The following is a 16,568-nucleotide window of genomic DNA, read 5'->3' as shown; positions in this document are numbered from 1 at the left end:
AAATAAGTAAAAGCTTAAAATATAAAAAAGTACATTATTTTTTTAAGAATTAATAAAAACGAAAATATCATATAAAATAAAACAAATGGAATAAGAGAGTTTTTAAAAAAATTAGACGCGCTATATCAGTGACTTGCACATTTATGTAATTTCCAATTAGCTGCTTTTTTTTTCTTGTGAACGAATAAGCAAGTTGCTTATAATCAAAAATCGTCTCTAAATATTTAGATATATCATACTGGAAAGAAAGTTGATTGATTGATTGTTGGTCCACTATATATAAGTTTAAAATGATTCCTTTTTTGGTTTTACTCAGATATTTCGGTTCGGTATTTTCGGTATTCGGTTTCTTAAAATGCAATACCAATACCGTACCTAATTAAATTCGGTATGGTTCGTTTTTTTTCCTTTCAATTTCGGTTTATTCGGTTTAAATACTAACTAGTACATAGAGTCATAGACTGTAATATTACAAATTAAAGTACTCAAAAGTACAAAATTAAAAATATTTGTTGATAAAAATTTTGTCCAAAACTAGCAAATATCAACCCAGAAAGAGAAAACTATACATAAAAGAATAAATTTGATCATTAGAAATGTCTTGTTACTTGCTTAGAGTTAATTGATAAATTTAGAGAATAAAAGAAAGTAAATTTTAGATTTTTATATTTATGTTATAATTAATAATATGTGTATTGTGTAATATAATATATATTTCGGTACGGTATCGGTATTTCATTTTAAAATACCAAATATCATATCTAATACCAATATATTTTAAAACTTAAACCAAATATCATACCGAATACCAAAATATCGAATACCAAATAAAATTTTCGATTTCGATACGATAATTCGATATTTACCTAATTATGCATTCCCCATTCTGTTTTGACAAAGTTTATCCCATAGGTCTTGGGTCAGCTCCAATTAACTACTCACTGTATCAGTTTGATACTTCAATACTACTTGCTCAAATCTAAATGTTTGCTAGATGAATTTGTCCTCAGTAAATAGTGCCGGACATCTTTTGGATTTTATTAACTCTCTTATCCTATATTGAAACTTTGTTTTGGGGCAAACAATGATCTCTTATATTTTTTGTTTCTTTTGTAATTATGCCTCTTGTAACTTTGCTTCTTCTTGTTGTCTTTTACAATGAACACATTACTTTATCCAAAAAAAAAAAGTCAAAATGCCGCAAGAACTGGAAAAATAGAGAGATAAAGAAATATACCAAGTTGAGTTGATGACAAAATAATGTCAAATGGAACAACATTTGAATCCTTGTACATCTTAGAACCATAAAGGATCTAAAATAAAAATATTAGATCACGATCACGGTGCACAAAGTATCCGGCGTTCACCATTCGAACCCATGACCTATGGTAAAAAAATTAATTTATCAAACCTCATGGTCAAAAGCTAAGACACTCTATTCTTGTGAAGTTCTTACCCTTCCGTTTCTTCTTTTTCACCTTTATAACAAAAAGCCATAAAGCTATACATTTCTCTTTGCATTTTATCCCCATTTTGATGTAATCCCCAATACCAAAACATAAAGATACAAAAAAATAAAAATCAAAGAAACTGTTTGTATAGAGATTTGATTCATATCAAATATGCTACTACTATTTCTCGATTGTGCATAATTTTTCTTTCTCTCCTCTTTTGAAATCTCTATAAAAATAATCTTTGTTATTTGGTTGCTCAAAAGTATTGAACCTGTGACTGAAATAATTTAATATTCAATCTCTCCCCCTTCACTAACCTCATTTTTTGCAAGCCCAATACCTAATGCTAAAATTTTCTTATAAATACCATGTTAATTGAGCTTTTTATTACCACTCTTGTTCCAAAATTTCCTTTTAGTCTTGCATTGGATTTCAAGCCAAAATATGAAAATCTTAACTTTTTTCTTTTGAGGATTATTTTGTAGAAATTTTCTGAGAAATTTTACGAGATATTCTCTCCCTATATCTCTATATAAATCTTTTATATTATATTATTTTATTTCCTTATTTAAGTGTTGTATAGTTGTAAAATATTTTATTTTCTAGTTTTATTGTAATATATATCTGTTGTAATATTATTGTATAGAAAAGTAAATATCAATACAATATTTTATTCTCTTATTTTCAATATGGTATCAGAGCAGGTAAAGGTCATGAGTTCGAGTCTCACCGCCACCATTGTAAAAAAAATAAAATTTTCACGTGTTTGGCCAATAAAATTGAAAGAAACCTGCACGTGAGAGGGCGTACTGAAAAGACAATTAAGTGAATAAAGTATGACTTCAACATGGTATCAGAGTAGGCAGAGATTATGTTTCGTGTCTCAAAACCACCCATTATAAGAAATAAATTACGTGCATGACCAATAAAAATAAAGCATACACGTAAAGGGTAACATGATCTGATATCATGTTTTAAATCCAACAGAAAAAGCATGCGTATCTACTTAGAAAATAGCTACAACCAAATAAGGAATTAGATTATTACTTTGATATATGATTATTATTTTTATTTGCTAAATTATATTTTATGTAAAAGACTTTACGGCTCTCAATCTCAATACTAATTGGGGTTCAAACAGCCTTGACTCCGAAGGAGAAGATTCTCTAGTCTGTTTTTTCGGTGCAGAATATAGGGCAAGAACTTGTTTCAAAGGTTGGGTTGCCCCGTGGGAGAACTTTAAGAATCTTTTTCGCTCTTGGATCTAATTCTCTGCTTAGTGACTCGATCTCTCTTTCTTTCGAAGCTCGTGCACTACTAATGGCCTCGGAGTTAAGCTAAAAATCCTCCGGACCGATCGGAACAGACCAGCTCACGAATACCATCAATGTCTACTGGAGGAGCAGCAATGAAGGCAATAATAAATACAGAAGTTGCCGTTAATAAGGAGTCGTCTAAATCTACTAAATAAGAAAAAATCCTCCAATATTAGTATAGGTGGGGCAGAAAGGTTGAGCGGAGGCAGGCAAGTTTGTAAAGTAGAGTTTTTCTCGGCACTAATCCCTTGAATCCGGTACCAACGGGTATCACTGCAGAATCAAAGATGAGTGGAGGTAAAAGTTCATCTCAATGCTTACAAAGCTTAAAAATAATTTCATGGAACGTTATCGAAAAATGATAAGGAGAAAAATGTGTCTACCGAAGAAAGAAAGGATGAGGGAAAAAAATGTATCTGTCGGAAATAGAGACAAAGAAAAAAAGATGAGAAAAACGTGTCTGCCGAAAATAGAGTCAAAGAAAGAAAGGATGGGAAGAAAAACGTATCTGCCAGAAATAAGACCAAAGAAAGAAAGCAAAATAATTTAACGATAAAAAATATGCTGAGCATTGTTCTCCACGCATAGTTACTTTGCAAGAGGTAAGTGAGGCTCAACCATGGAAAGAAAATATTATATCGGAGCACATCAATACAAGGGTAGTATCATTTTGATGTGGGAGGAAGACTATGCCAAGTTTTTCAAGTGTACCCGTATTATCAATTATGAATACGTGCAGAAAAGAGAAACAAAAATTATTTTTATAAGAAATGTTAGCTATCAGATGAGAAACAAAATAAAATTATAGCAAGAATAATGTCACCAGAACACAGAAAAGACCTACCAACATATCAGCACAAACGATTTGGCTTTTGATAGAGCGGGAATTGAGAGCCGTGAGAGCGCGTTTTATTTTTTGTTAAAGAATTTTAAAATAACCCTCAGGATTGAAGTTACCATTTTACCCTTGCATTGACTAGAATGCAGAAAGATTATCCAAGATAGATAACATTATTTGCGGTCAAACTTTTATGAGTTTGTTTAAGAAGGATGAGACATGCACCCTTATAGTAGTCTTTTTGACCATATGCCGATACATACAAAATGGATGTTTGAAAGTTAATAAATATAATAGAAAGGGGGGAGAATAAAAAATAAAAAGATAAGAGTAGGAATAAGACTAAAGTTGTTGGGGCTGTGAACACTAAATTTTTTACCGAACCCAAATTTTTATATTATTTTAGTGTTAAACACCTATTTTAAGTATAATCTTGATATTCACAACAAACACGTCACTTTTCATGACTCGCCAACATTCAATTCACATATTATTTTATAAATTTTTATTGATATTTGTAACGTCCCGACTTGTCATTTTAAGAATTTATGCCCCGTTCAGTGACTTAAGGTTTCGAGCTGTTTTGCAATATGTATTGTGACCCGTGGGTGTGCTCGAGTTTGGTTTTCGGAAGATTCGGAATTAAATTAAAAGAACAATTCTTATTTAGAAGTTTAAATGGAAAGAGTTGACCGGAGAGTTGACTTTTGAGCAAACGACCCCGAGATGGAATTTTGATGATGTCAATAGTTTCGTATGGTAATTTTGGACTTAGGCGTGTGTCCGGATTTGGATTTGGAAGTCTGTAGGACAATTCTATACATTTTGGCGAAAGTTAAAAAATAGAAGATTTTTGGAAAGTCCGATGGAAGGTTGAATTTTTGATAACGAGGTCGGATTTCGATTCCGGAAATGAGAATAGCTCCATTACGTCATTTATGACTTGTGTGCAAAATTGGAAGTCATTCCGGATTGATTTGATACGTTTCAGTGCAAAATATAGAAGTTGGAAGATTTGAAAACTCATAATTCGATTCGATATGCGATTCGTAATTTCGGCATTGTTTGACGTGGTTTGAAGCCTCGACTAAGTTTGTATTGTATTTTGGGACATGTTGGTATATTTGGTTAAAGTCCTGAGGGCCTCGGGTGAATTCCGGATTGTTAACGGATTGATTTTGGACTTGAAGGAACTGTTGGAAATCTGTTGCTGGTTTTTTCGCTTATGTGGAAGCCTCATCGCAGAAGCGATATTGGGAAGCCTGGGCAGAGGTCGCAGGTGCGATTCATGTTCCGCACATGCGAAACCGCAAAAGCGGCACTCTGTCTGCAGGTGCGACCTTTGGCTGGACAGTGCACCTTCGCAAAAGCGAAATTTTTCTCGCAGAAGCGAGCCCGCAAATGCGACCAATTTATCCGTAGAAGCGGAAATGGACAGAACCATTAAGGACCAAAATTGGTCATTTTGCCATTTTCCATTGAGATTTTGGAGCTTGGTTTTGGGGCGAATTTGGAGGGGTTCTTCACGACTTTGACTTGAGTAAGTGTTCTATATCCTAAAGTGATTATATTTCATGAATATATGGTTATATTCATCGTTTAATTCGAATTTAAATGGAGGAAATCAAGATTTTTGTAAAATCTTCCAAAAAATAAAAATTTAAGATTTGGAGGTCGATTGATTATTGGAATTCGATAAAATTGGTATGGTTGAACTCGTATCGGAATGAGTGTTCGGATTTTGTGAAAATTATGTCGGGTTCCGAGAGGCGAGCCCCGTGTTTTACTTTTGTTGACTTTTTGGAATAAATTTTTAGGCCAAAGTTTTATTATCCGTAATTATTTCCGATGAATTTTAATGAAGTTATACAATTAATTTGGATAGATTTGAGCTGTTCGGAGGTCAATTCAAGCAAGAAGGTAATTTTTGGAATATCGGCATAACTTCAAAAAGGTAAATATCTTGTCTAACCTTAAGTGGGAGAAAATTCTCCTTAGGCATTGAGTCTTATGTGCAATTTGTGTAATTGAAAATTATGTACGCGAGGTGACGAGCATGTACTTGATTTATATGTGTAAATTACATTGGTTAAAATCCTAAGACGCCCTTATGTATTAAATTGAAAATTATTGGCACTTATTAAATCCTTTAATTGTCTTGCCTAAATTCTTATTTTGTTGGATTTATTTTTATATGATGATTTGGTGTGATTGCCGCTTTGATTCTTATGTGATTATTTTGTTGAGTTGTTCTCTCCCAGATATATTTGTTAAGATTTTGTACACATTATGGTCGAGCCATGGGCTTCTTATTGTGAAAAATAATGTATTGTTGAATTTGGTGGCAAGTTGTAATATTTGAGCACTTGATGTGCAATCTGTGATAAATTATAATATTTGAACACTTGATGTGCAATCTGTGATAAATTATAATATTTGAGCATTGATGTGCAAATCTATGATATGTTGTAATATTTGAGCACTTGAGGTGCAATTTATGAGATGTGATATTGGCACGTTATGTTGCTAGAAAGTTTTGTTCGGATGTTTGCACGAGGTTTCTATCGTGCGATTATTACTACTGATTTATGCACATGCGGTGTGATAAGACGGGCTATATATATATATATATATATATATGGGTTTGCGCATGTGGAGATACAAAGTGGGAATATTATTATGCGCGTGTGGCGAGACAAGGCGGGCATTTACTTTATTATTGCACACGTGGCGAGACAAGGTGGGCTATGTCGGAAATTGAATTGTGATGACTTATGATAGCCTGGGGGCATTGTTGTTGTTGCATATTTACTTTGGGACTATGAGGCAGTACCTCGGGAGATCCCCCTGTCTTGCATATTTACTTTGAGACTATGAGGCGGTACCTCGGGAGATCCTCATGTCTTGCATATTTACTTTTGGGACTATGAGGCGGTACCTCGGGAGATCCCCTGTTGAGTATTTACTTTTGGGACTACGAGACGATATCTCGGGAGTTCCTTTTTGTTGACATCTCTCTATGGTTGCACTTGCCTTTGGTTATTTTGTATTTTCGTGTTAGGTAAATTCATGTAATCTGCCGTGAAGTATTATTTGAGTTTTACTATGTATTTGTATTCCTTGTTGTATTGTGTTGGCTTGGGCTTTTTAGTACGAGACTCTGGAGATTTATATTCCTAGGTTTTATTAAAATATTTTTATAACTGAGTTGTTTTAAATAAAAGAAGTTACTATTATGTTTGAAATTAATAAGTTTTACATCCGAAGCAATAGATTATCTGATGTTTTATTTAAATTAAAATGTTATTTTTTCTTTACTCAAACTATTTCTAAAATAAACTCATTTCTTTGTTGAATTCTTACTTGGTTTAAAAATTGTAACCTTACTTTATTGAAACTAAATTAATCGTACGGATCTTATGTATTGAAATATTTGGCATGAGAGTTGTTCGTGAAGTTGTGATTAGAGATATGGGCATGAGGTGCTGTGGGAAAATAAAAGGGGGTCGAGAACTGTATTTTTGATTATGATATGATATATTTATTTGGAAGAGTTTTATATTCGATGGATACTTATTCGAAGAAATATATTTGGAGGATATTTATTTGAAGAGATTATATGTGAAAGACTTGTTTAATTGGTTGTTCTTGTGTTTCTTATTCGTCGGAGTAATAATTATGGTGTTCTTGCTGCATTACTGTTTATAATACTAGTAGATTATTGTTGCTATCACTGCTATTTGTTTTTGATTATTTTAGTATGTCACATGCTATTTGACTACTGAGTGTCTTGACTGTACCTTGTCACTACTCCACTGAAGTTAGTCTTGATACTTACTGGGTACCGGCTGTGGTGTACTCATACTACACTTCTGCATATTTTTGTGCAGAGCCAGGTAATGTGGAGCCAGTTGACTGATCGCTAGCAGTATATATCTTGCTATGGAGACTCAAGGTAAACCTGTTGTTGTGTTCGCAGGTTTCGGAGTCACCTTCTGATTTGTATTCACACTGTTTACTTTATTTCAAACAGTCGTATTTAGAAAATTGTAACAAACTCTGTAAAGCTTATGACTTGTACTACCGATTTTGAAAATTGTAAATTTTATAGAGATTTCCATTTCAAAAAATAATTGTTAGATGTTATTTAATTATTGTTGTTGTTCAGTAAATGTTAGGCTTACCTAGTCCCTAAGACTAGGTGCCATCACAATACCCAACAGAGGGAAAATTGGGTCGTGATAAGTTGGTATCAGAGCTCTAGGTTCATAGGTGCTACGAGTCATAAGTAAGTTTAGTAGAGTCTTGCGGATCGGTACGGAGACGTCTGTACTTATCTTCGAGAGGCTACAGGACTATTAGGACAGTTTCACTTCTTTCATTCTTGTCATGCGAAATTTGTTGAATTTGGAATTTGAACATTTGTATCTCTATTCTCTCACTGATGGTGAGGACACATGCGATCGGGTCAGCTGAGCAGGCACCCGCGCATTCTGCTAGGGCCGCAAGAGGCGGGGCCGACGAAGGACACGTGCCGCAACTAGAGCAGCTGTCAGAGCAACAGTTGAGGAGCCACCAGTAGATACGGTTGAGGGACAAGTACCAGAAGCACCTGTTGTTACCCCCGGACTTCAGGAGATTTTAGCACAGTTCTTGAATATGTTTGGTACATTAACTGAGGCGGGATTGATCTCTGTTGAACCAAATATTTCACAGATTGGGGGAGTAACTCAGACTCCTACCGCCTGACTCCAGAGCAACAGATTCATGTTGGTTAGATTCTGAGTATAGTACCGGTACATCCTGTTATTCCGGTTCAGCCTGAGGTCAGGCTAGAAGCATCAAAATAAGAACAAAAGAGACTTGAGAGATTTAAGAGGTATAGCCCACCTACCTTCAGTGGCACGGCTACCGAGGATGCCCAGGGATTTCTAGAAATGTGTCACCGTACTCTCCGCACCATGGGTATTGTGGAAGTGAGTAATGTAGACTTTACTACATTTCAGCTGCCAGGCGCAGCGTATCAGTAGTGGCAAGTTTATGAAGAAGGTAGACCAGCCGATGCAACACCACCAACTTAAGATCAATTTTCAAAAATATTTTTGAAAGGGTTTGTTTCCCAGACTCTCCGAGATGCGTGACGCACAAAGTTTGAATGGTTGTATCAGGGCACTATGACATTGTCAGAATATGCTATCAGGTTCAGTGAATTAGCTCGTTATGCACCTATCTTGGTTCCTACAGTTAGAGAGCGAGTCCGCAGATTCATTGAAGGGCTCGATTATGATTTTAAAATATGTATGGCTCGAGAGTTACAGACTGACATTCCATTTCAACAAGTAGTAAAGATTGCCAGGATGTTAGAACGTGTTCGAAATGAAGAAAATGAGTCTAAAGAGGCCAAGAGGTCTCGGAATTTTGGAGAATTCAGTGGATTCTACTCTGCAACTCTGACTCATCATGGCGGAGGCCAGGACAGTCGGTCAGCCTAGTCCGCATGTCATGACCCAAAATCCATAAAGGTCGTGATAGCGCCGGACACCACTGTCAGGCAAGCCAATAATGAATACTTAAATGGGTTCTCATTTTTGTTATTTATGAAATCATATTTTCCTTCAATTTAAATCGTAAAAGATGAAACTTACAAAATAAATAATAATATCTTTAAAAACAATTCCAATACAGCACAACTCATAATCATCCCAAATCCCGGTATCACAAGTGCACGAGCATCAATTAGGAAGGTAAAATAAAATACAATAACTGTCTGGGATACAAATTTGGACAGAAAAGAAAAATACAATAGTCCGAGGGAGACTCCATTGGCTGCAGATCATCGTAAAGAATGCAGCTCACCTAAGTCCCTTTCATAACCGTGCCTCTGCCCCCACAAGGCCGATAAACATATGTGTACCTGCACAAAATATGTAGCAAGTGTAGCATGAGTACGTAAATCAACACGTACCCAGTAAGTATCCCGCCTAACCCCGAAGAAGTAGTGACAAGGGGTCGACTTCGACATTTACTAGTGGTCCAATATTATCAGGTACAGTAAAGAAGTGAATAAATATGAGACAGAGTAAATATATGACACAAACAAGTATAAAATACGTGGTACAATTTTCCTCTTTACAATTTACTCAAGCTCTCAACTAGCAAGTTCCCTCCGTAATTGGAGCATATATATTTAGATATAGTGGATTTCATTAAAGAGGTTGTCATAATTCAAATCAGGGAAAAAACCCTCAGATACACTGGCTTCTTGCCAAATATTACGCACGATTCCATGAGGATAATATATATATATATATATATATATATATATATATATATAGAAAGTGCCGAGGCGTACGGCCCGATCCAACATAAAAATAAATTATGCTCTGCGCAGGGTCGAACGACGCGAACCATAGATGCATCTATGAACCTGCCGAGGTGAACGGCCCGCTCCTATGAGAGTGTGGTACATAAATCCTACCGAGGCGAATGACCCGATCTCGTAAGAGTGGTAGAAGGAAATACCTCGCTCGCGAATCATACGTGCGACGCAGTCAAATATAAATTTAAGGAGATCTCCCCGCTCGCGGATCATACTTGCAATGCTGTCTAATATAATTTAACATTAAAAATCCTATCTCTTTCTTGATTCTTTTCAAAATGAGGGAAATTCAGCTTGTAGCTTTTAAGGAAATTTCCCCGCTCGCGAAACATACATGCGACGCGGTTACACATAGATTTCTTAAGCTATTATGGTATTCCTCAATCCTTTTCGAAATTACGAAGTTCAAATGAAACTTTTTTTTAAATCTTAAGTTCTTCAATTTCAACTCCTTTCAAAACATTTAATAAGCAAACTCAATCTCGCTCCCTCTCGAGGCAAATAATTAAACATAAATCAGTAACAATATCAACAAGGCATGATGTGAGACTAAAACTACCTGGACATAGGCATAACTAGTAGCTATGTACGGACTCTCATCACCTCGTGCGTACGTAGCCCCCACAAATAGAAGCACACAATAATTTAGTTCACCTATGGGGTTAATTCCCTCTTACAAGGTTAGAAAGGAGACTTACCTCGCTCCGAAATTCCATAACCGGCTCCAAAGCCTTTCTAACACCTCAAACCGACGCCCATCGCTCCAAAACTAGTCAAATAAGTTGCAACCCAATCAAAATATGCTCTAATACTCATAATTAATCAATTTATAACAATTTCTTACTCCGCGCGAAAAATCGATAAAGCAACCCTCGGGCCCACATGCCCGGATTCCGAAACTTTTCGAAGATAAACTTTACCCATAACCTCACGAACTCAAATATATAGTTTATTTCCAATTCCATGCCCAAATTCGTGGTCAAAATCCACAAATACCAAATTCTAGGTTTTCCTCTTAAAATCCCAATTTTTTACAAATTTTTATGTCTAAATCCTTACAAAATCCAAATATTTAACTTGCAATAGGTGGGAATCACTTAACTTGACATAGATAACTTAAATCTCCCTTCCAAGAGCTCCAAGAATCGCCCAACCAAATGAAAAATGGAGGAAAAATCGCCAAACCCCGTCTTTAAAACAATCTGCCAGGCCAGGCCCTTCTTCGCATTCGTGACCTCTGTCTCGCGTTCACGAAGGCCAAAAACCCAGCTGCCTCAAATACCTCTTCGAGTTCGCGGTACCAAACCCACGTTCGCGAAGGCTAAGCACTTCCAGGCCTAGCTCCCTTCCTTCTTCGCGTTCGTGACCACTGCGTCACGTTCGCGAAAGCTTGACTAGTTCTTGCCTCGCGTTCGCATTACACACTTCACGTTCGCGAAGGCCAACGACCTCGGACCCATCTTCTCCATTATTATTCGTGTTCGCGTCGCCTTGGCCGCGTTCACGAAGGCTTGCCCAGCTCCTGCCTCGCGTTCGCGTCCACTGCTTCACGTTCGCGAAGGCCAAATCCAGCACCCCCAAAATTTCTTCTTCACGAACGCGGGACTTCCTTCGCATTCGCGATGAAGGAAACCAAATACGAGCAAGAACAGTCCAAAACAACCCGAAATGATCCGAAACTACCCCAAAACACAACTGAGTCCCCGTCCAATCATACCAACCAGTCCCATAACATAACACAAACTTGCTCGAGACCTCAAATCGCATCAAACAACATTAAAATCATGAATCGCACCCCAATTCAAACTTAATGAACTTCGAAACTTCAACTTCTACAATCGATGCCAAGACCTATCAAATCACGTCTGATTGTCCTCAAAGTTTGCACTCCAACTTCCAGAATCGAAATCCGACTCCGATATCGAAAAGTCCACTTCTAGTCAAACTTCTCAAAAACCTTCAAATTTCTAACTTTAACCAAATGACTCCAAAATGACCTACGGATCTCCGAATCCACTTCCAGACGTGCTCCCAATTCCATATTCACCATACGGAGATATTCCCAGACTCGGAATCTCAAACAGACATTGATAACATTGAAATGCCCTTCAACCCAAATTTATGAAATTCTTCCAAAATGTTAACTTCCACAATAGGCGCCGAAACGCTCCCGGGTCATCCAAAATTAGATCTGGACATACGCCCAAGTCTGAAGTCATCATACGAACCTATTGGAACCTTCAAATCCCGATTTTGAGATTGTTTTCTCAAAATTCCAACCTTAGTCAATTCTTCCAACTTAAAGCTTCCGAAATGAGAATTTTCTTTCCAAATCAACTCTGAACTCCCTGAATCCCAATTCCGACTACGTGTACAAGTCATAATACCTGAAGTAAAATTGCTCATGGCCTCAAACTGATGAACAATGTGCTAGAGCTCAAAATGATCGATCGGGTCGTTACATTCTCTCCCACTTAAACATACGTTCATCCTCGAACGTGCTAAGAACTGCGATGGAGTTGTCCGAAATCACTGTTTAACACCTCGTGCACCTACCTGCTACCACAACTCAGTTGAGCATATTAGCTCGATCAAATCTGAAGATATTCTCTTTTATTTAGGCAAATAAGCCTTAGAGCCCAGTTCCAATATCCGGAATTCTCTGCCAGACCGACTTCCCACATACGAACACCGTATCAATCACCAAACGATGTACCAGAACATGACTGCATACCTTTGCTGAATTCATGTCACAACCCAAAATCCCACCACAGGCGTCGTGATGGCACCTAGTCTCTAAGACTAGGTAAGAGGATTTCTTTTACATTTTGAAGCCATTTTTTTAATTAATATCTAACAGCGGAAATAATTACAATACACAACCTCCCAAGACTGGTAGTACTGAGTCACGAACTCTAACTGAATATATGGAATGATCACGAGGACCGAATATACAATATTGTTTGATTATAAATTAATAGTACAATGAAATGAAAAGACTCCAAGGAACTGTGACGGCCAAGCAACTCTACCTTGAATCCTTATGATCACACTTTAACTCTGCTCAAGTCTGATATCTTCAATACCTGGCTCTGCACAAAAATATGTAGAAGTGTAGTATGAGTACGCCACGGTCGGTACCCAGTAAGTATCAAGACTAACCTCAATGGAGTAGAGACGAGGTACAGTCAAGACACTCACTAGTCTAATAACCCGTGCAATATAATATACAAAATAATAGGAATTAAATAACAATAGGACAATATGGAACAACCAGTGATATGCACAACAGACAACAAGAACACCATTAATATCACTCAACAATTAATAAACACAAGTACACCCAATTAAATCAAGTCCTTCAAATAAATGTCTTTCACATATAATTCTTCCAGATAACTCCCTTTCAAATATAATTTTCTCAAATAATTATTTTTCAAATATAATTCTTTCAATAAATCTTTTCAAATATAAATTCCTCAAATAAATATCTTTCAAATAAAATTCTTTCATATAATACTTTCTAAGTAAAAATCCTTTCAAATAAATATTTTGAATATAATTCTTTCAATTAAAAAGTCACCATATGACACCTCATTTCATAATCATAAAAATACGGGTCTCAGCCATTTTCATATTTTTCGTAAACACGGGTCCCAGCCCATTTTCATATTTTCACGGCGCCTCGTGCCCATAATTAAATCATCATATTTTTCCGGCACCTCGTGCCCTCATTTCATATCACAACTGCACGGACAATTCACGTGCCAATTATCATTATCATTTCATCACCGCACCTCGTGCCCACATTTCATATCACAACTGCACGGACAGTTCACATGCCAAATATTCTCATTATTTACTTACGGCACCTCGTGTCCACATTTTATTTTTTTTATAATCCGCCTGGCAATAGCCACATGCTCTCATTTTCAACATAAATCAGATTGTTATCAATTTACCAACAACAAGACAAGTTGCACAAGCTATAGAAATAAACACAAGAAAATCACAACATCACAAGAAAATTATCAACACCACAACCCCACATCATCACATATTGTCCCTGATAATAGCCACCCTTATCGCTCCTATTGCCACCCTTATCACTCCTATAGCCACCCTTATCGCTTCGCCCAGACAATATCAATAGCCACCCTTATCGCTCCTATTACCACCCTTATCGCTCCTATATCCACCCTTATCGCTCCGCCCAGACAATATTCCAACAAACACAACAACAGTGAAATGCCACCCTTATACCCACATAATATCAACGGTGAAATGCCACCCTTATCTCCCCAAAATAGTAACTCACACAATACAACAATTTACACGGGAAATTAACACGACAATATAATAAAATCAATTCATATCATAATTTGCCCAATGGCCACAACCAAATTCCAAAGATATAACAAAATCAATTAATTTCACAACAATTAGCCCAAGGCTCCACACAATGTATATAACACCCAAAAATAATCAATTGAGATAGAAATTACTCAGCATAAAGCAAAACCTTCATTAATGCAAATTTAGATAATTATATTAACACTTATTCTTAATCTTGCTTAAATTAATTATTTGCATAAGAAGATTCATATTGGAATTAATTTCCAAGAAATATTAAACCAACAATACTCACGAAATTTCATAAATATTTCAAGTAACAGTCACATCAAATTATCATATAAAAACAAATTCAACAATAAGGATTTAGGCATGGCAAACAGATGATTTAATAATTTTTCACAATTTTCCAATTTACTACGCAATAATGCCCAAGACTTTATTTCAATGAATTTTGTACGTATAAGCCCGAGTACGTACTCGTCACCTCGCGTACACGGATTTTCACATTTCACAAATGGCGCATAAAACTCAATGCCTAAGGGGTAATTCCCCTACTTAAGGTTAAGCAAGACACTTACCTTTTTGAAGTTAGGTCGATATTCCAAAATAGCCTTCTTGCTTGAATTGGCCTCCGGACAGCTCAAATCTATTCAAATTAATTGTATAACTTCATTAAAATTCATCGAAAATAATTCCGGATAATAATACGTCGACTTAAAATTTTATTCCAAAAAGTCAACACGGGGCCCGTCCCTCGGAACCCGATATAATTTTCATAAAATCTGAACACCTATTCCGATACGAGTTCAACCATATCAATTTTATCGAATTCCAATAACAACTCGACCTCTAAATCTTAAATTTTTGTTTTTGGAAGATTTTTAAAAAATCTTGATTTCTTCCATTTAAATCCGAATTAAACGATGAATATAATCATAGATTCATGAAATATAATCACTTTAGGATTTAGAACACTTACCCCAGTCGAAGTCGTGAAGAAATCCTTAAAATCGCCCAAAAATCGAGCTCCAAAAATCCCAATCGAAAATGAAGAAATGACAGATTTTCAATCCTTAAGTTTCTGCCTAGGTTCGCATTTGCGGACAAAAACTTCGCATTTGCGAATGAACAGTACCTCACATGAACAGTGTTTTCGCAATTGCCATAAATGGTTCGCAATTGCGAATGAACAACGTTTTCGCAATTGTCATAAATGGTTCGCAATTGCGAATGAACAGTATTTTCGCAATTGCCATAAATGGTTCGCAATTGTGAATGAACAATGTTTCACCAGAAATCAGCAAACTCAAACTTCTCCGAAGTGATCCGAAACCACCCTGAAACTCATCCGAAACCTCCCTGACACAAACCATATATGAATTTTAATCATAAAATATGCTACGGACCTGATCGCGTACTCAAAACACTGAAAGGAGGTCGTCTTGACCCGATATTGACCATGGTCAAACTCTCAAATTTCTTAACTTTACTAGTCTTTCAACCAATGATCCAAAAATGCACCTAAGCCCCTCAGGACCCGTCAAATCATACCAACAAGTCCTAAAACATCATACGAACTTAGTTGAAACTTCAAATTACATCGAACAATGCTAGAACCATGAATCATACCCCAATTTAAGCTTAATGAAACTAAGAAATTCTAACTTCTACATTTAATGCCGAAACCTATCAAATCATGTCCGGTTGACCTCAAATTTTGCACACAATTCATAAATGACATAACGGACCTATACAAATTTTCAAAACTGGATTCCGACCCCGATATCAAAAAGTCAATTCCCCCGTCAAACTTCCCAAAAATTCTATTTTTGCCATTTCAATCCAAATTATACTACGGACTTCCAAATAATTTTCTGGACACGTTCCTACGTCCAAAATCACCATACAAAGCTATTGGAACCATGGGAATTTGAATCCGAGATCATTTACTCAAAAGTCAACTCTTCGGTCAACTCTTTCCATTTATGCTTCTAAATAAGGATTGTTCTTTTAATTTAATTCCGAATCTTTAGTAAATCAAACTCGACCACACCCGTGGGTCATATATATATTGCGAAGCTGCTCGAGATCTTAAGTCACTGAATGGTCCATTAATTCTTAAAATGACAAGTCGGGTCGTTACATTCTCCACCTCTTAAATAATTCTAAAAATTATTCTGAGGTTACTAAATTGATGATTTTACTTTTACACATATACTCACGGT

The sequence above is a fragment of the Nicotiana tomentosiformis genome, chromosome 7 (assembly GCF_000390325.3).
Source record: "Nicotiana tomentosiformis chromosome 7, ASM39032v3, whole genome shotgun sequence".
In the NCBI taxonomy this organism is placed as follows: domain Eukaryota; kingdom Viridiplantae; phylum Streptophyta; class Magnoliopsida; order Solanales; family Solanaceae; genus Nicotiana; species Nicotiana tomentosiformis.
Note: the sequence above shows the minus strand (reverse complement) of the source record.